We start from the raw sequence: 19,886 nt of genomic DNA, 5'->3' as shown, positions 1-19,886 counted from the left end.
TTTAATCCCAGCACTTGGGAGGCAGAGGCAGGTGGATTTCTGAGTTCAAGAGTTCGAGGCTAGCCTGGTCTACAGAGTAAGTTCCAGGACAGCCAGGGCTACACAGAGAAACCCTGTCTCGAAAAACCAAACCAAACCAAAAAAAAAAGAAAAAAAAGAAAAAAGAAAAAAAGCCGGGCGGTGGTGGCGCACGCCTTTAATCCCAGCACTTGGGAGGCAGAGGCAGGTGGATTTCTGAGTTCAAGAGTTCGAGGCTAGCCTGGTCTACAGAGTAAGTTCCAGGACAGCCAGGGCTACACAGAGAAACCCTGTCTCGAAAAACCAAACCAAACCAAACCAAAAAAAAAAAAAAAAAAGAGACTGCCCACAAAATGCTAGTCTCAGATAGCTCAAAGACTGGTGGGAATAAGCAGCTAAAATGTGAAGAAAAAGTAGGAAGAGAGACTGGAAGGAGACCGGGATCAGGGGCAGCAATCGGGATGTAAAAAGAATAAGTAAAGTAATGGAAAAACAAAACTGAACAAAAAGTGCAGTGGGGCTGAGAAGGCAGCTTAGTGAACGGCGCTTGCCATGCAAACGTGAACACCCAAATTTGATTCCTGGCACCCATGGGGGGGTGGGGGAAAGGAGGAGGAGAGGGAGAGGAAGAGGGAGAGGGAGAAGGAGAGAGAGGAGAGGGAGGTGAGACAGACACAGACAGAGACAGACAGACAGAGGGAGAGGAAAGAAATCAAGAGCAGTGGCTGTTTATAACCCCAGGCAAGAAGAACCCCAGGGCTTGCTGACCAGACAGTCTAGCCAAACCAGCAACCTCCAGGTTCAAAAAGAGAGCCTAACTCAAAAAATTAAGGTGCACTGTAAGAGGAAGACACCAACTATCAAACTCTGCCTGAGCACCACCGCCCCTCAGTGACACAGGATGGGGGCAGGGGACACAACAAGACTATTTGAGACCAGGCAAGAGGCTAGGGTGGAGGCTAACCAAGACGCACTTGCTGAGCACACAGAGCACTCCACATGTAGTCCTAGGCCTAGTAACAAATAAGATGAAAATTTAAAATAATAAAAGACACCAAGCAGTACTCATTTACCAGTTTTTCTTTAATCACTTGCTGACGCAGCCCTAAACGTCATGTATAAGCCTTAGGAGAGAATGAGAGGCAGTGGTTCTCAAGAGAACAACGTCATCCTCCAGGCCCATCTGCCAACAGTGGGGTTCTTTCTAGTTGCCACATGCAAGAGCAGCCTGACATATTTAGAGAACAAAGGGACCAGGGCCGCCAGAATAAACATCAGACTTGTAAATGTGGAAGTGCACTGTGCAGTCAAAGCTCTCCACTACTCCATGTTCAAAGCAGCCCTGGGGACCATGAAATTCCAACTGCTACTTCTGAGTATGACTGCGACTAAAGTCCTTCCAGACAAGCCACCGCCTTTCAGGATGGTTTCTCACCATGGATCTGAGGGCCTCATGAGAGAGAGATCAAACTGTGTGTCACTTATATGTAGAGAATAGAGGCTGAGAGCCTGAATACAGGAATCCTCAGGCCTCACTGGACATCCCTGAATGTAAGGGTCCACACCGCCTGTCCTCTAGCATAGTCTACTGAAGTTCAAGAGAATGTGCTGGTCTTCCTCTCAGGCTGCCACCTGCCGACACTTGTGCACAGCAACAAAGAGGAATGAAAGGGGGCGCGGGCCCCCAAAAAAAAATTTTTTTTTTTTTTTTTTCAAAAGACTCACGCCTGCTTAACACCTGGGCCCACATCGGCTTGCTAACACAAGAGTCTCATAAAAACTACCTGGTCCAGCGGACACTCCTTTACCCTGAGCACTGGGATGGCAGAGGCAGGTGGATCTCTGTTCAAGGCCATTCTGGTCTAGCCATGATGGGCTTCTGGGTCAGCCAGTGCTACCTAGAGACTCTGTCTCAAAAAACAAAAATAAAGACATAAATAACGTCCCAAGCAGTCTCATTGAGCAAAAAATGACACATGCCCACACTCTTAGTGAGGTATTGTCTAAAAATAAAATTGTATGCACACACACAATAACAGTAAAAAGCAGAGCCTCACCTTGACTGACAAGTATCACTGTATAAGTGTAAAACACTTTTTCTGGATTGTGGGGAAAGGAACAAGGACATATAAACCTCCCCCCCACCCCACCCCACCCCCAAAAAAAAACAACTGCCGGGCAGTGGTGGTGGATGCCTTTAATCCCAGCACTTGGGAGGCAGAGGCAGGAGGATTTCTGAGTTCGAGGCCAGCCTTGTCTACAGAGTAAGTTCCAGGACAGCCAGGGCTACACAGAGAAACCCTATCTTGGGGTGGGGGGGGATTTAATTGCACATGATTTGTTACAAACTGGTTCAGTGTCCCTCACTCAGCAGTAAATCCAGAACACCCTGGTGACACTGAGGCCTCCTGAACAATTTAACACAATGAGACAGGGTCCTGAGGCAGCCAGAATTATCTGGCTTCCTGACTAACAAATACATCTTCAAAGTCTTATTAGTATACAACTTAAGCACTTTTGTCTTTGTTCGGCAGGTTGTTTTTATTTTTTTGTTCTGTTTTTGTTTTTTTGATACAGGGTTTCTCTGTATAGCTCTGGCTGTCCTGAAACTTGCTCTGTAGACCAGGCTGGCCTCCAATTCACAGAAGTCAGCCTACTTCTGCTTCCTGAGCACTGGGATAAAAGTCTTCACCACCACACCAGACTCTTGTTTTGTTTTTTGAAACAAAGACTCACTGTACAGTCAAGGCTTGTCTTGTAATAATCCTGCCTTCACCTCTTAAATGCTAGGAATCACAGGTATGTGGTCCCAAGCTCAGATGAGCACTTAAAAATAATCAGCAGTGCTGCGCCTGCGCACACGCACGCGCCCAGAAAGCACTTTTAACCACCGAGGTATCTTGCTTACCCATGAGAAGACTTCTAACTAATTTTTTACTAATTAACATAATATAGTATCTGTTTTTGTATAATCAACATCATTGCCATTTATAGAAGTGATCTCAATTCTAAAGAAACATTTTTGTTTATTTTATTCTTAATTGTATGTGTGTATGTGTCTACATGTGGATGGGTATGTGCACCTGAGTACAGGTGATCACAAAATCGAAAAAGGGCATCAGATCCCCTGGAGCTAGAACTGTGGGTGATGGTGAGCTACCGGTCTTGCTGGGAACTCAATTCAGGTCCTCTGGAAGCACAGGAAGTCCTCTTAACCACTAAGCCACATTTCTAGCCCAAGACCATTTTCTGAGACATTTTTTCCAGTTGTAATTCAGTTTTCTGAGAGTAAACTCACCTCTCACTGTTGCTTTCCCCTCCCCTCCCAGGAAACAATCCATGGACTTCAACATAATCCACACACCTGTAGCAAGGAAAGCCATGAGCACACATATGTGTCAATGCATCCTATATAATAATTCCCAAAATGACTGCTTTAAGATCAATGTCAAGCCAGTGTTCTAGAGCAGTTGAGAATATATACGTAACTGTACAAGAAAGAAATACAACCAAACAACTGTAAAACACTCCACTATGTACTTGAATGTGGTCCCATCACATTTGCCCAGAATCATGTAGGCATAAAAGATTCTTCTGTACAGAAGTATAACTACTGAGTGGCCAAAACAAACAAAAAACCTTCCTAGGGGCTAGAGCAGTGGCGACCCTTTAATACAGCTCCTCATATTGTGGTGACCTCGAACCACAAAATTATTTCATTGCTACTTTATAACTAATTTTGCTACTGTTTTGAATTGTAATGTAAAGAAATATCTGTGTTTTCGCATGGTCTTAGGCGACCCTGTGAAAGGGTCATTTGACCCTCAAAGTGATCAAAACCCACAGGTTGAAAACTTATAGCTAGAGATGACTCAGTACTTTGGAGCTCTTACAGAGGACCCAGGTTAGATTTTCAGCACACACATGGTATCTTACAACCATCCATAACTCCAGTTTCAGGAGATCTAATACTCTCTTCTGACCTCCACAGGCATCAGGTAAGCATGTGGTACACACATATACACAGGTAAACACTCATACATATAAAATAAATGTATGTAAATAAAAACACACTTCCTAAACAAGAAATCACCATTAATTGTTCCCCTCAGAAAAACCATCACACCAAAAAGTAAAAAAAAAAAAAATTTGAATTCCAGGGCCAGGCATGGTAGTACACACCCTTAATCCCAGCACTCAGGAGACAGGCAGGAGGATCTCTGTTTATTCTAGAACTGCCAAAACTACACAGAGGGACTCTGTATCTTTTAATTACAAAGCAAAAAAGAAAAAGAAAGAAAGCTTAATTCCAATAGCCTACCTATCCATAAATCTCATTTTCTTTTCTAACCCTAAAACCTTACCGGGCTCTTATTTCCCCTCCCCTACAACAGTTTTTAAATAGAGTCAACAGTCCTGGAAGGGGCTGTGCAAGCTGTCAAGAGAAGGAAGCAATCAAGAGTTCTATCCAGCTGCAAAGTCTAAGAGCTACAGTAATGATCAACGGCAAACTATCTCTAAAAGTGCAACCATGGCACTCATACCTTAAAGGTAATCAATAGCTCTCCTATGAGACTTAAGACTAAAACAGAGGAGAGAGATCATGCCTGGTACTGGAAACTTTGAGCAAACTCCTGGGGCTCCTGAGTTCGTGGATCTTTGATGAGAACCTACTCCTACTACTGCCACTTTACTAGGCCAGCATAGTCCCTAACTGCATTCCAAACTCGTATCCTCATACCCACAGATAAGTGTGGACCCCAATCCTCACCAAAGCAGCTTCTTTGCAACAGAGATCATAACAGAAAACCATAATTGGTGAAAATGCATAAAACAACTGTCATGGGGTATCCACCACAGCTGACGCATCTCAACACAACTCCAGCATCTAAAGCTCAAGGAACACCATAGGTGAAAGGGGGGGGTATAATGATTTTAAGAGCCATAGAATCAGAAGTCTGCTGTGAAAGCATGTCTCCTAGAAATGACAGAGAAGCCACACTCACAATGTCTAACACTATGGATTCCTAGAGAATACTGCCTAACAGACAGGTTAACATGGAAGAGAGAAAAATCACACAGCACCCATAAACAAAGAACACGAGGAACTAGCAATGCTGAGAGCAGAAGCAGTGTTCCCCAGGGATGAGCCCCTCTCATTGGCTATCAAACATTAAGAGGTCAGCCCTGAACAGGTATATCAGCAGGCTGTGGTGGTATGTGTGTTTGTGTGTGTGTATTCATATATCAATATCAAAGAAACAGAGGCCGTGAATTTCAGTGAGTGGTGAGTGGACATGGGAGAGACTGGAGGAAGAAAAGGTAAGTGGGAAAATGATGTAATTATATCTTGTTTTTAAAGATTTATTTATTTTATACATATGAGTACACCATCATTGCTCTCTTCAGACACACCAGAAAAAGGCACCAGACCCCACTACAGATGTTTGTGAGCCATCATGTGGTTGCTAGGAATTGAACTCAGGACCTCTGGAATAGCAGTCGGTCCTCATAACGGCTGAACCATCTCTCCAGTCCATAATTCTATCTTAATAAAAATAAATTCAAATATTTTCATTTGTGCAGGTATAGGGGGATACATACATGTACATACATTTGTGTGTATTTAAGCATGAATAAAGAGGTCAAAGGACAACCTCAGATGTTGTTCTTCTAGTTCCATCTACCTGATCTGGAATGACAGGTCTCTCACTGGCCTGAGATTCACCAAAAAGGCGAGGCTACTCAGTCAGGAAACTCCAGGGATCTATCTGTCTCTGCCTCCAAGCACCAAGCCCGGCTCAGTGAGGGTAAACTCAAGCCTCATGCTGCTCGCTCTACTCAATGGAGCCATCACCGCAGCCCTGTTATTTTTATAAATAAAATACATTTTTATTGTGTGTATGTGTGAGAGAGAACACATACATACATGTATGTGTGTGTATGTGAGAAAACACACATGGAGAGAGGGGGAGGGAGGGAGGGAGGGGAAAGGGAGAGGGAAAGGAGGGAGGGAGACAGAGAGCGAGCGAGCGAGCGAGAGCGAGAGCGAGAGCGAGAGAGAGAGAGAGAGAGAGAGAGAGAGAGAGAGAGAGAGCGCACACACATGCCAAGGTGTAAGTGAGAGAGAGAGAGCACACACATGCCAAGGTGTAAGTATGGAGGTCAGAGGACAGACAACTTGCAGGAGTAGGTTCTCTCCTTTCAGGATTCCCTATCAAATAAGCCTTCCTGTCAGACAGTAAATATTTTTAAGTCTAAACTTTTAAAACCATAGGAACTCTCAAGCCCACCAGAACACACAGCTATTCGGAATCTGTTAGTGGTTTTGAAAACCAGGCTCCATAATATACTACCAAGGAAAAGAGCGCCACATCGAAGTTCACCTGCTTTTAATTCAGAAAATGAATGCTAGTGTGTGACCAGGCAACATCTAACTAGAAACACTCTGCACTGACCATGGTCTTTATGTATAACAGCTTAAAGAGCTCTGCTTACTAGAAACCAGCCTTGCCCTCAGCAGCTCCCAGCAATGTCCAGTCAAGATAAGCTTCTGAGTGGGGTTTTCAACTCCACTCCCAGCTCAAGCAAGTGTCCAATTCTTAGTTAGAATTAATGTCTCTGTGCCTCAGATTCCCCGAAGCACATTACAGTGGCTTTATTAAGCCTCAATTTCAGCAATAAACAAAAAACATACTAAGGGAATCCTGCGGCCTGGTAGCATAGTATTTCAGAAAGAAAAGCCTTACCCAGTCTCAGTTTAGAAATGCATCCACTTAGTTTTGTATAAATTTCTTTACGGTTTGGTTTCCTCATTGCATACCTCTTCCCCTACATAGTCTGCTGTCAAATAATTACCATCTCTCAAAGGAGGCAGCAAGGTGGCTCAGGAGGGTTAAGCTACTTGTTACACAAGGTAGTGACCTGAGTTCAATACTGAGGTCCCACAAGGTAGAAGAACCAGTTCCCACAAGTTGTCCTCTGACCTCCACATACACACTACAACATACATATTCATTCACACAACATAAAAGCACTAAATTAAATTAAAAACTACATCTTTGTTTTAATTTATATTCCTTTATGTGTACCAGAAGATAGATGTCAGATTCCCTGGAATGGATGATTAAACAAACAAGCCCCTTCCCTCAGAGCTCTGGCCAGCAGTGCTTTTTTTTTTTTAGCTCCTCCAGGCAAACTGCTAGCAAGCACACTTCAAAGTGCCCCTGGACTCTGCAGCCCAGCCTGAAATCCTCAACACTGCCAGAGTTGTCTGAATGATCACAAGCTGTGGATCTGGGCTGGAATTCCAGCTCTACTCGCCCTAGCACAGGAGACACTGTAAAAAGAGCTCTCTGAGTCTGGCATAAGTTTAACAAAGGCAACCTAAAAAAAATCAGACACACACACGTTTTAAAGAAAGCTCGGCACAGTATGTAGACAGAGCCAGGCAGGTGCCTAGGGCTTGCTAGCCTACCAACCTTATCAGTGAGCTTCAGAACAGTGATTCTGTCTTAAAAAAAAAAATACAGTGGGGAAGGCAGATCTGAGTTTGAAGCTAGTCTGGTCTACATAGCAAATTCTAGGACAGCCAGGGACACACAAAGACCTGTTTATAAACAAACAAACAAACAAACAAACATGGTGGGGCTTTCGGGCCAGAGAAATGGCTAAGCTTGTGGTAAGGGGCATTAACCACCAAGCCTGAGGGCCTGAGCCCAGCCCTGAGATCTGCATGGAAGAGAACACTGACTCCCAGTGATCCTCTCAGCTCTGCATGCACACAGTACAGGTGCACTCAGGGACACACAAGCACACAAGGAATTCTGAAATATTCCTTGATGAGGCTGGAGAGCTGGCTCAGGAGTTAAAAAGCACAGGCTGAGCCAGGCAGTGGTGGCGCACGCCTTTAATCCCAGCACTTGGGAGGCAGAGGCAGGCGGATTTTTGAGTTTGATGCAGACTGAGTTCCAGGACAGCCAGGGCTACACAGAGAAACCCTGTCTCGAAAAACAAAAAACAAAAACAAAAACAAAAAAAAAAAAAAAAAAAAAAAAAAGCACACAGGCTGTTCTTCCAGAGGACCTGGATGGGTTTCCAGAACACACACACTTATAGCCAACTGTAACTCTAACTGAAGGGCTCCAATGCCATCTTTTGGCCTCCACAGGTACTAGGCATGTTTGTGGTGTATAGACATACATATAGGCACAACACTCATGACATAAGTAAATCTAGAACATATATACTAATAATAATAGAGCCCTTTGTTCTGGTTTTTCTGTATCTTGCTTTCATGAAAGATAAGCTCTGTCTAAAGCTGGGCAGAGTCTAAAATCTCCTATCTTTAATGGAGTCTGTGTGTGAAGCTATCATTAATATACACACTTAAGTCCCAGGTAGAGCACCTTAACTGGGTGTTGTGGGAGACCCCTGCACTGGACTCTCAGATACTCCTAGACACTAAGCCAGAGATAACTTGACTGTGAATTCAGGGTCACATACTACAACCTCACAATAGACAATACTGATTTACATTTATTTTGTCTTAAAAATACTTAAGTTTTATTCAAAATATTCCAATAAAGTATTTCTAAGTAATGAATACATACATATTTTTAAAAAAGAAGAAAGAAAGACAAGAAAGGAAGAGAAAAGAAAGGTAGATGGAGCCTAAAGTTATCAAAGGTTGACCTCTGGTATCTGAAAGCACACATAGATTTTGAGTCAGAAGTGATTATCTGTAACTGCAGTATTCCAGAGATGTAGGGAAAAGGATCACTGATCCAAGGCCAGCCTGAGCTACACAGCAAATACAATATATGCTTGCTTACTTCGTTTTGAATACATAGTCACACTAGGTAGACTAGGCTGGCCACAAACTCACAGAGATTCGCCTGCCTCTGCTTCCCCAGCATGTATCACCACGCCCACCTCTTTTTGGAGAGATAGGGTCTTCCCCTACCTGTGTATCCCAACCTTGCTTCAAACTCAAACCAATCCTCCTGCCTTAATGCTAAGGTTGGAGCCATATGCCACCACATCCAGCCACAGCAGTATTTACTTAGTACTAGATCATTATAATAAACACTACCTGGTTACTGAAAGAGACATACAGCAACAGAAAGCCCCCTGGCTGTGAGGACAGGTGACAATGCTAAGCAGGGAGAGGGCCATGTTACAACCTTCCTTCAAGAACACCAGATAACTCCTCAACTGTAATCTGTCACAATGAAGTTTGTTTAAAAAATATTTATTGACTATAGTCAAAATTGTTGCTCGAAAACTTACTTTCAGCCAGGCATAGTGGCACACACCTTTAATCCTTAGAAGGCAAAGCAGGCAGATCTCCGAGTTCAAGAGTGAGTTCCAAGACAGCCAGGGCTGCATAGTGAGACAAGTCTCAAACAAACAACAAAACAAAAGCATGGGGGGGGGAGGGCGGTGCATGCACACACCTCTAATCCCAGCACTTGGGAGGCAGAAGCAGGAGAATCTCTTGAGTTTGAGGTCAACCTGGTCTACAAAGTGACTTGCAGGACAGCCAGCGCTAAACAGAAAAACCTTGTCTCAAAAAAAACAAACAAACAAACAAACAAAAACAACAACGAAGAAGCAAAAAACCAGAGAAAGACTTTCTTTTTTCCAATTAACTTTTTTTTAGAGGGAGCTTAGGGGGAGATCTCCAATCCCAGTGAACTTTCTGGGGTCAGTGTCTGCTGCTCTTTCTTTCCGATCTGTCCCTAAGTGCCTGGCTAATTTAGTAGTTCAAGGCTAAACTGCTTCCTGAATAATTTCTCTTACTTCCTTTGAATCTCTCATGGCCTAACAAGCCTCTGGTTCTCCTTCTAGCCATGTGTCCCATATGGCTAGTTCTAAGAGTCTGACCGGACATATCCACTGCCTTTGGCTGTGAGCTGCTACTGAGGTGGTCTGAGGTGGGATGACATTCAGGAGGCTAGCGTGAAATCAAATGGAATGACCGGCCACATCTCATCCAACACAAGGGAATTAGAAAGGAGTCCGTTCTGGGATAACTGCTCAAGTTATTAATTGCTTCCCTCAGGGGCAGGCCTTGTGATCGCCTCAGATCTTGTTTAATTTTTCCATGTCCTGTTTTTGGGGGGTGGGGGGTGGATAGTTGGAGGAGATAGGTCTCATAGAGTGTAGAACAGTCTTATACTTGCTTTGTAGTCAAAACTAGCCTTGAAATCCTGATCCTCCTGTCTCCACTGTCCAGGTGCTGGATTACAGGCTTGGGTTACTATGCTTGGCCTGAAATCCATGCTTTCCATAAGTCAAATTTACTAAAGTATAGGTTTTATACTTTTGCAGAATTCGCTGTTAGAAATGGGATCCTATTTGCTAATGCTGTAATGTATAGAATCCTGTGCAGCCTCCTGTGTCAGAGGATAACATACCCAGTGAAGGCAGATTAAGCTTAGAGCCTACAATTCTCTGTTGCCCAATTTACCAACTCCACCCAGAGAGGTGCCATGACCCTTATCTTGATGACAGGCAGGTAGTCAGGGAGATGCGGCTCCTTTAGACGGCTGCGGACACAGGCTGCACTGTCGGCAATGCCGAGCTTACCACTACTGTTAGACACTTCTGTCTGCTGAGAACTGAGGCACTAAATGAAGAAAAAGAATGCTATTCTGCACATACACTGTAGACCAGGCTAGCCTCAAACTCAGAAATCCTTCTGCTTCTACCTCCTGAGTACTGAATTAAAGGCATGTACCACCCTTGGTCTAGAAGAGTTTAATAACAGGCAGCTTTCATTTCTTATACAAACAGAACTTTTTGGATTCCTTTTCTGCATCAAATAATTCTACCCAATAATTATTTGGAGGCGAGAGAAAATGGTTCAGACAGTCTGTCTCTGTAGCCTCACTGTACAACCAGGCTGGCCTGGAACTCAGAGATCGGCTCGCCTCTGCCTCCTAAATGCTGGGATAAAAAGTGCCACCATGCTTTCTATCTTTGCTTTCCATGTGTAAAGTTAATATATAAAGGAATACATGTGATACCAAAGATACCATGGAGCCGCACAAGGTGACATCACTTTTAAATCAACCTTGTCACTACTGTGAGAATGAAAATATTCAAAAATAATTTAGGCTCCTGGCAGTAATTTCCTTTTACTTCCTTGAATATAGTTGACAGTGGTTTTAGCTCAGAGCACTGAGCTGCAGAAAAGACAGACATCCAAGCTGTCATCTGGACGCTCTGCCAAGCCCCACGGAGCTGCTTCTACTCCTACCATCTCCTCTTTAGGTGAAAACAAAAGACTTGGTCAACATTACCCTGGTACAAATGTTCAACAGATAATTCGCTTTACAAGTAGAGAGTTTTCAGTCAAAGGATAACTGCAAGTAAAAGTCAACAAACCTCTTGACTCTTAAAAAAGATCTGGGGCTGGTCATAGCTGTGCATACCTTTAATCCCAGCCGGCAACTCAAGAGGCAGAAGCAGGGGGATCACTATGACTTGGAGGCTAGCATGGTCTACATGGTGAGTTCCAGGACAGCCAAAGCTACCAAGTGAGACCTTATTTCAAAAAAAGAAAAAAAAACTAAAAAACTAAAGTAAAATCAATCTTAACAGCTGGTGACATTGCTTTTGGCTATTTTAAGCAAGGCCCTAGGCCCACCTCAGCAAGCAGAAGAACTATGTTAACGATCCTTAGTGAACATCATGTGGTGCTGTAGCAACTGTTAAATGCATCACAAACTGGACTGACGCCGTGAGGCAGACAAGCACACCAGTGCAAGCGGGCTAGCCATGTGGGAAAGGAGGTGGTACTTAAAGGCCACGAAAATTCCAGAAACTTTGGTATGTGTTTAAAATTTTGTAATAAAATGTTGGGAGAAAGTAACCATATCAACTCACAGGTCTTCTCACGTTTGTCCTTTAGTTTGCAACATCTATATCTTAGAGCAGAGTAAGCACTACAGCTGGGATCCTAGAAAGACTTTTTTTCTTTTGTTAAAAACAAAAAACACAGAAAATTCCACAAACACTTCATCCTTTATAGGTCTCATGTGAAACAAGTCACAGAAATCCTGTCAATAGTCTGACATCTCTAAAACTTCAGGCTAAAAGAACGCTCTGCAAGCAACTCCAAAAGCTGTCATCTGAGGGGAGCAACAGTGAGTGTCACTTAAGATGGCCTATCTGCCAGGCAGTGGTGGCCCACGCCTTTAATCCCAGCACTTGGGAGGCAGAGTGATTTCTGAGTTCAAGGCCAGCTTGGTCTACAGAGTGAGTTCCAGGACAGCCAGGGCTACACAGAGAAACCCTGTCTAGAAAAACCTAAAAAAAAAAAAAAAAAAAAGATGGCCCATCTGGAGGTCCTAACACCCCAGGTGGGAGGGACCGTGAGGAGAGCAGTCAGACTGTACAAGACAAAACTGAAAGTTTTGTTTTTCAAAAACCCACAGCCTGGGAACTGAGCAGGTCAACTCTGAAAACACTCTGTTCTCTTGAGTCTGGGTAAAGAGCCTCCAGGAAAGGTGCCCACACCGGGTTCCTGCTGTCTGACCTGCCATAATTACAGCAGGAATAATGCTCTAGTTTAGCCTTCAGACTAGGGACTCCGGGGACCCAAGAGTCAGGTCCATGTCTAAACTTAAAATAACCTGTATATATGAGCTTTCTGGATACACCTTAAGAGAACATCTATTTTGAAGAGAATACAAATATTGTAAAATTCTACGTTTTACAATAAGCCTAATGGGGAAAGACCATTGTTCTTAAATGTTTTATTCCTTCTTAGACATAAATTCTGGGATTAAGGACAAGCTCCTAAATTAATGTGAAGAGACAGCCCCTCCCACCACACAGGCTCGAACTGAAACCACAGAACACTGGCACTGTACTGACCAAGCTCTGAGGGGAGAAATAACAAAGTTACAGAGAAAATTGAGCAATAGCAGCAAACATTTACAACATACTTGTCAATCACATCTCTCTCTCTCTCTCTCTTTTTTTTTTTTTTTGGCTTTTCGAGACAGGGTTTCTCTGTGTAGTCCTGGCTGTCCTAGAACTCACTCTGTAGACCAGGCTGGCCTCGAACTCAGAAATCCACCTGTCTCTGCCTCCCAAGTGCTGGGATTAAAGGCGTGAGCCACCACTGCCCAGCAAGATCTTTGCTTTTAGACAAGGGAAATACCAGTCTCTAACCTGGAGTTGCATCCTGTCCACAGTGCTAAGGCTCTTAGCATTCAACCTATCTGTTGTTTGTAAACCCTTCAGGCAGCAATTCAACCACACTTTTTTGGGGGGAGGGGGCCTGCAGTAGAATGATTAAACCTGCAGTCTTGTTCATGTCAGGCAAGTGCCCCGTCACTGAGCTACAGGTCTATGGCCCTTTTCTTTTTACTCTGAGACAGGGTCTCTCTAGTCACAGCTGTTCACACAGCTGCCTCAGCTTCCCCAATGGCTAGGACTACAGCCTGGGGTTGTTTTAGAAGGCAAGTTTTGTTTATTCTCTCTTTTTGTTCTGTTCTAGACAGAGTCATCTTCTTGTTAGTTTATATTTATTTAATGAAAATAGACTCTTCTTTCATACAGTACAACCTAACCACAGCTTTCTTTCCCTCCAATCCTCCTAGCTCCCTCTACATCTCCTGTCTCCTCCATAACCTCCCTTCAGGAGCAGCAGGCCTCCAAGAGACAACAACCAAACACAACAAAACAAGATACAATAAAATAAAACAAATGCTCTCACAACACTGGACAAGACGATCCCACAGGAGGAAAAGAGCTGGCCAAAGAGTCAGAGACAACACTTTTCCCACAGTTAGGAGGCTTATAAAAACAAGCCTGCAAAGAACCCAGTGCAAGACCACGTAGGCCCTGTGCCTGCAGCTTCTGTCTCTGAGCCTACATCCACCCTGCTTAGTCCTCCATCTCCTCTGACTCCTACAAATTTTCCTCCCACTCCCCATGGGGTTCCCTGGGAAAGCAGATGAAGACCTCAAATTTAGACTCTCTCTCTCTCTGTATAATGTCTGGCTGTGCAGAGTCTGTCTTTGAACAGTCCCTAAACAATCAATCCTGCAAACTATGCCAAGTATATCCTTTGCCATGTCACAAATTATGATAGACCCATCACAGTGATATTTTACAGCTGTGATAGAGAACCTGGAGTTTTTTTTTTTAAGTATTAAAGTTGAATGCTATAGAGGGCACTGTGTATTTGCTCACCTAGCTTTGACAATTATTAACTCATAGCTGAGGCTGGTCTTGTCGGTCTTGTTTCTTCTTCAACTCCCTCCTTTAAGCTTGTTTTGAAATAAATCCTAAATCTATCATTATCTTAGTCATTTTGATTTTAACTAGATCACCTCAGGCTGATGTTAAACTGTTAATCAAACAAAATTTATTAGCATACTGGAACTGACAGCTCGTGCGCGTGCGCTCGCTCTCTCTCTCTCTCTCTCTCTCTCTCTCTCTCTCTCTCTCTTTTGGGGTCTGGTTTCTTGGCTGACATGCAGCAGCAGGAAAACAGCTGCAGAAGTAGTGGACCCCCCTCCTCTAGGGGACTCCCACTTCTCAGCCTTACTCCTTAAGGACTGAATCAACAGTTCCTAAACTACTAATGACTAATTAAAAACCAGCCAAATGTTGAACGCCTTTGATCCTAGCACTCTGGAGGCAGAGGCAGGCTGATCTCTGTTCAAGGCCAGCCTTGTCTACCAAGCAAGTTTCACTGAACAATTTATGCTAGAAACTTATTTCCTGACTGTTACAAAAATATTAGAAGATGTGAAAAACACAGACACTGCCTTGCAATATTAAGATGGATGCAATATAAACATTCTCCACTTATTAAACAAACTGACCGCCCCAAGCAATCTGCCGACAGGCTGAAGAGATGGGTAGCTGAGGAAAGCCACAATGCTTAGAGACTGTTCCAGGAAATAAGGTAGACAAGACACCAGAGGTTAACCTCCGGCCTCCACTCAGAAGAGCACTGAGCACAGAAAGCACGTGTGGTGTTACTCTTATAAATCTACTCCTGTATGAGCTACCTTTAAGGAGTGCGGTGCTTATGACACTAAGCACACATTTAAAAAAAAAAAAAAACGAGGTTTTTGAGATGGCTCAGTATGTCAAGTGCTTTCAGGAAGGAGTCTGGGGACCTACTGAACCTCTCAAGTTGTCCCCTGACTTCCACAACAGCTGCTGATATAACGTTCAAAAATAAAAACAAAAGTATTTAACTCTACTAAAAAAAAATGGAGAAAGGCTGAGTCAGAATAAAGACAAGTCTCCTATAAGTTCACCAGAATGGCCAAGACTTCTCCCTCCACGATCCCCAAATGTATTTTTAGTTTTTACTTCAACAAGTACTGACGTAACTTACATTTGGTAAGCACAGATCTCTGAAAGGCCAAAATCCTAGTTTAAATCTCTCTCAACACTTCCAATTCTCAAGAATTATACAGCAGCCTGGTCTACAGAGCAAGTTCCAGGACAGCCTGAGCTGCACAGAGACACCACATCTCGAAAAGAAGAAGAAAAAAAAAAAAACAGAATTACAGCTACAAACAGTTGAAAACAGTGACCTTAAAAAAGGCACACAATACAATGGGCAAAACGCAAAACGGAATAAAATAAAAAGTCATGCCAGCAATACTGCCACAAGGAAGGAGGTGTGGTCAGAGTTTAAGGGAAACTGATGGATAACTAGGGCCCCGGGAGTGAAATCGAAGCTCAGCTAAAGAAAGTGAAGAGCGGCGGGTGGGCTAGGCGGACCGGGAAAGCACGGTTTTCGCATCTTTGCATGCTCCACCTCCAGAGCCTGACACACAAGAGGGCTCCAGAAAGGTCTGCTGAACCCAATGGGAGCTTATGCCAACAACTTTCTCATAAAAAGTAATGACAATAAGGTTCCGGATGGTGGCACAGAAACATGGGACAGGTTGCAGATCCTAGGGGAGCCGGTGAAGTCCCCGCAGCTGGTTCTACAGAAAGGATGGCTTTACATCCATACCCTGTCTGCTACAGTGTCCCCATTAAGCGCGCGCCCCTCTCTGGTGCCAAACAAGCACAATGCTCAGGCACTGGCCGTGGGCACGCGGGATTTTTCTGCCTCGGAGGAAACCCTAATGGAAAGGTAGGTCAACTTCTGTCCAGTCTGCACCCTAAATTATACCTTCATATCACGTTAATAGATTACGCGTCTTATTCAGACACGATGTGGGTCTGGCACACTGATAAGCGCTTTACACGCCCCATTTCACTGCAACTTCACAGCCTCAAGAGGCAGGGACGGGGTTGGGACGGGATTAATACTCTTCCCCTCCTTTCTCCTTCTCACAACAGAGACACAAAGAGTATGAAGAGACTTGCGAAGGGGGCAGAGCCGGGAATTACCACCTTATCCCGCGGCTCGGCAGTGGCCGCAAAACTGTGCACAGCGCCGAAACCTGGGAGCCTCCGGACCGACCCAGCCCCTGCCCGCGCCCCCCGCGTCAACTCCGGCACAGGGCCCACGAGCAGCGCGGAGGGCCCGCCTCCTCCGGGAAGGCCCCGCGGGCGGAGACGGGCCTGGGCCGCAGCTCGCGCGCCCGCGAGGCCTAGCCCACCCGCCGCCCACCTCCCGCTGACGCCGTGCCTGCGTGGGTCCTTCCGCGGCCCGGCCCGGCCCGGCCGCCTTACCTGGCTGCTTCCCCAGAGCTCGTCCCGGGGCCGGCGGTCTTGGTGGCGGCGAGGAGGGGAAGAAGCAAGAGAAGAAAGCGAGGAAAAAGGGACCGGGGGGAGGGAAGAGGCGGAGTGGCTGCGGAGAAGGCGGGCGCCGCCGGGCCGGGGGTCAGAAGAAGGGGGAGCGCACACAGACGCGACGACAGCCAGCGCAAACGCTGAAGAGCGGCTCGGCGCCCGCAGCCCGGCAGGAAGTGACGGGGGAGGGGCCGCGCCCGCCCCCGGCCCCCGCCCGCCTCCATGCCGGCCCCACCCCCCACACCGCTGCAGGAACCACAAGTCCCAGCGGGCTCCGCGTTCAGCATGCGCTCTATAGGCACGCAAGGGCAACAGGGGCCGGACACGGCTGCGTTGGGTCCGAGGCATGTTGGGAGTTGTAGTTTCCCAGAAGCAGGCCTAACTTCCTTTCTTTTCCTGGCTTTATGTTACCTTCCTGCAGTCACTCCTTCTTCCTATGCTAGCTAACATTTGTTAACCTGCTACTGTGTGCAAGGTCAGAAACTGAGAATATAGTGAGACTGTACAAGTCCCTGCCCTCATAGAGTTTACCGCTACTGGGGAAATCACAGTAAATGAAGTCTGAGCCTAAAACAGACAACCACAAGCGCTTTCTGGTTGCTTTCAGGCACCTCTAAACTGAGTGTGTTTCTGTGGACAAGAGGCTGCTGTGGGTTTGTTTAGTGTGGTCCTGGGGATTGAAGCAAACTTCTACCACCGAGCTCTTCTCCACTCGTCCTGTAGCTTTTTTATTCTCCCTCTTGGGTTTTCTTGCCTTACTGTTTTTCTTAATTTTTCTTTCTTGGGGGAGGGGGTTGCCGCGGAGGCGGGGGATCATAGGTATGAGCGCGTGAGCTCAGGTGTCCACGGAGTCCAGTGCTATCACTTCCTGCCTGGTGCAGGAATTACAGGCAGTTGTGAGATAGGTCCTCTTCGAGAGTGGTACGTGCTCTTAACTGATTAGCCATCCCTCCAGCCCTGTAGCAGCCTGTATGGAAGGCGGGGAGACAGGTCTTTAGAAAGATGGGATCCTTGTCAGAGGTTATGGGAACCGAATCACTGGCATCCTCTGCAGCTTATTTTAAGTAATGCCTGTGTTCGAAGCACCTAGATAGACATCATAGCTAGATACCCAAGACTTTGGGTTCCATCCCTACCCCAAAAACAAACAAAAAACCTTAGCCAGGTGGTAGACAGACTTTTTAGTCTCTGTTCTTAGAGAGGCAGAGAGAGGCAGATCTCTTGAGTTCCTGGATAGCCAGGGCTACAGACAGCCCGTCTGGACAAACAAGAAGAAGAAAGCATGCCTAACAGGCCAGTCTCCTTGCCAAGGCACTATAGCTGACTTTGCATGAATTCATGATGCAGTCTGCTGTAGCTAAAAAGACCCTCCTCTGACTTGTCCAGACTTTGGGCGACTCTTTTATCCGAATCAGGTCTCCTTAGTTTGCTTCTTGTATAATTCAGTGACACTGAATTCCAGTACCAAAACCAGCCCATTCTTCCAGTTCCCAACCAACTCAGTGCTAAGTAAGCAACAGGCAGATACACAATTCAGGGCAGTGAAGATGTCCACTGGGTAAAAATGTGCATATTTAGATACAAAATAATAAATTTTGATAGTTTTTTTTTTTTTTCGAGACAGGGTTTCTCTTTATAGCCCGGGCTGTCCTGGAGCTCACTCTGTAGACCAGGCTGGCCTCGAACTCAGAAATTCACCTGCCTCTGCCTCTCAAGTGCTGGGATTAAAGGCGTGTGCCACCACTGCTCGGCGATTGTTTATTTTGTATTAGGTTTTTTGTTTTTGTTTTTTGGGTTTGGTTTGGTTTGGTTTGTAACAGGGGTCTTATTATTTAGCTCTGGCTGGCCTCATATTCAGAGAGATCAGAATACCTCTGCCTCCTGGGTGCTGGAATTAAAGGTATGCGCCACCACAGTCACCTTAAAATAATTAACTCCCCTCCCCTCGCCCATTTTATGTGTAGCCATGGCTCTCCTGGAAGTCCCTCTGTACACCATGCTGGCTTCAAACTCACAGAGATCGTCATGCCTCTGCCTCCAGAGTGTGTGTGCCATCATTCCCCAGCATAATTTTTATTCTTTATTTTTGGTTTGTTTGCACAAAGTTTTGCTATGCCGCCCAAGCTGGCCTCTTCCTCTAGAGCGGTGGCTCTCAACCTTCCTAATGCTGTGATCCTTTAATACAGTTCTTCATGTCGTGATGACCCCCCCCAACCATAAAATTATTTTTGTTGTTACTTCATAACTGTAATTTTGCTACCGTTGTGAATGGTAATGTAAATATATGTTATGCAGAATATCCATATCCCACCCCGTGAAAGGGTTGTTCAGCCCCAAAGGGGCTAAGACCCACAAGTTAAGAACTAGATGATCCTCCTGCCTCAGTCTCTTAATTGCTAGGATTATAGGTGTGTACCACTATGCCTAATGTCCAAATTATTTTTTTACATAAAAACAAACCCAGTCCAGGCATCACAGCACATACCTTTAATTCCAGCATTAGAGAGGCAGGGGAGGGCAGATCTCTGAGTTCAAAGCCAGCCTGGTTTACAGATCAAGTTTCAGGCTCAGCCAGGGCTACACAGTGAGAAACAGTCACAAAATTACAAAAAAAAAAAAAAAAAAAAAAGTTTGCGGACCTTGGAAGAAAACTGGTAGTCTCCATATACAGAAGAAATAAAAACTCACTGGAAAGCACTGTTTTGCCAGGGAAATATTAGTGATCCCCAAAAAATAGACAGGAGCCAATCTAATGCAATCACAATAGAGCCTTTTTATATTATTTGAGCTAGCTCAGGCCCCTCAAGCGCACCACCATCATGCAGGATGGTTTTGGTGATGAGGAGCCCCGAATATCTATTGGGGCAAGACTTTATAATAAGCAACAAGTGGGGTGAGGGTGAGGGTGGGGGTGTGGGGTGGGGATGGGGGCGTGTGAGTGTGCAAGCCCCCACTTGGAGCACTACTATGGCCTTTAGCGTAATTGGCTGGTGCTGGGAGTCATATCATACACTTAGCTTCTGCTCCCCTCTGCATTGGTGGTCGTTAGGCCAGGGGTGGGCTTGTAATCTGGGAGGGTGGATCTGTTGGGGTAATAACCTGGAAATGCTGGTCTTGTTGGGGGTGAGCCTAGA

The 19,886-nt window shown here is 45.2% G+C and overlaps 1 protein-coding gene across 2 annotated transcripts in view; it reads right to left on the bottom strand.

The window, feature by feature from the left end:
- Stau1 (staufen double-stranded RNA binding protein 1) overlaps positions 1-16,851 on the bottom strand; it is a 39,397-nt gene extending 22,546 nt beyond the window's left edge. For both annotated transcript variants that reach the window (XM_028769623.1, XM_028769624.1), the window contains exon 1: positions 16,693-16,851. The gene's annotated coding sequence lies outside the window, so the exon portion shown is untranslated. The remainder of the gene's footprint in view (positions 1-16,692) is intronic.
- Positions 16,852-19,886: the final 3,035 nt, after the last annotated feature.

Source organism: Grammomys surdaster, unplaced genomic scaffold (assembly GCF_004785775.1).
Source record: "Grammomys surdaster isolate TR1022 unplaced genomic scaffold, NIH_TR_1.0 193, whole genome shotgun sequence".
NCBI lineage: Eukaryota > Metazoa > Chordata > Mammalia > Rodentia > Muridae > Grammomys > Grammomys surdaster.
The sequence above is the reverse complement of the archived record's forward strand: the minus strand, read 5'-3'. Positions and strand labels throughout refer to the sequence as shown.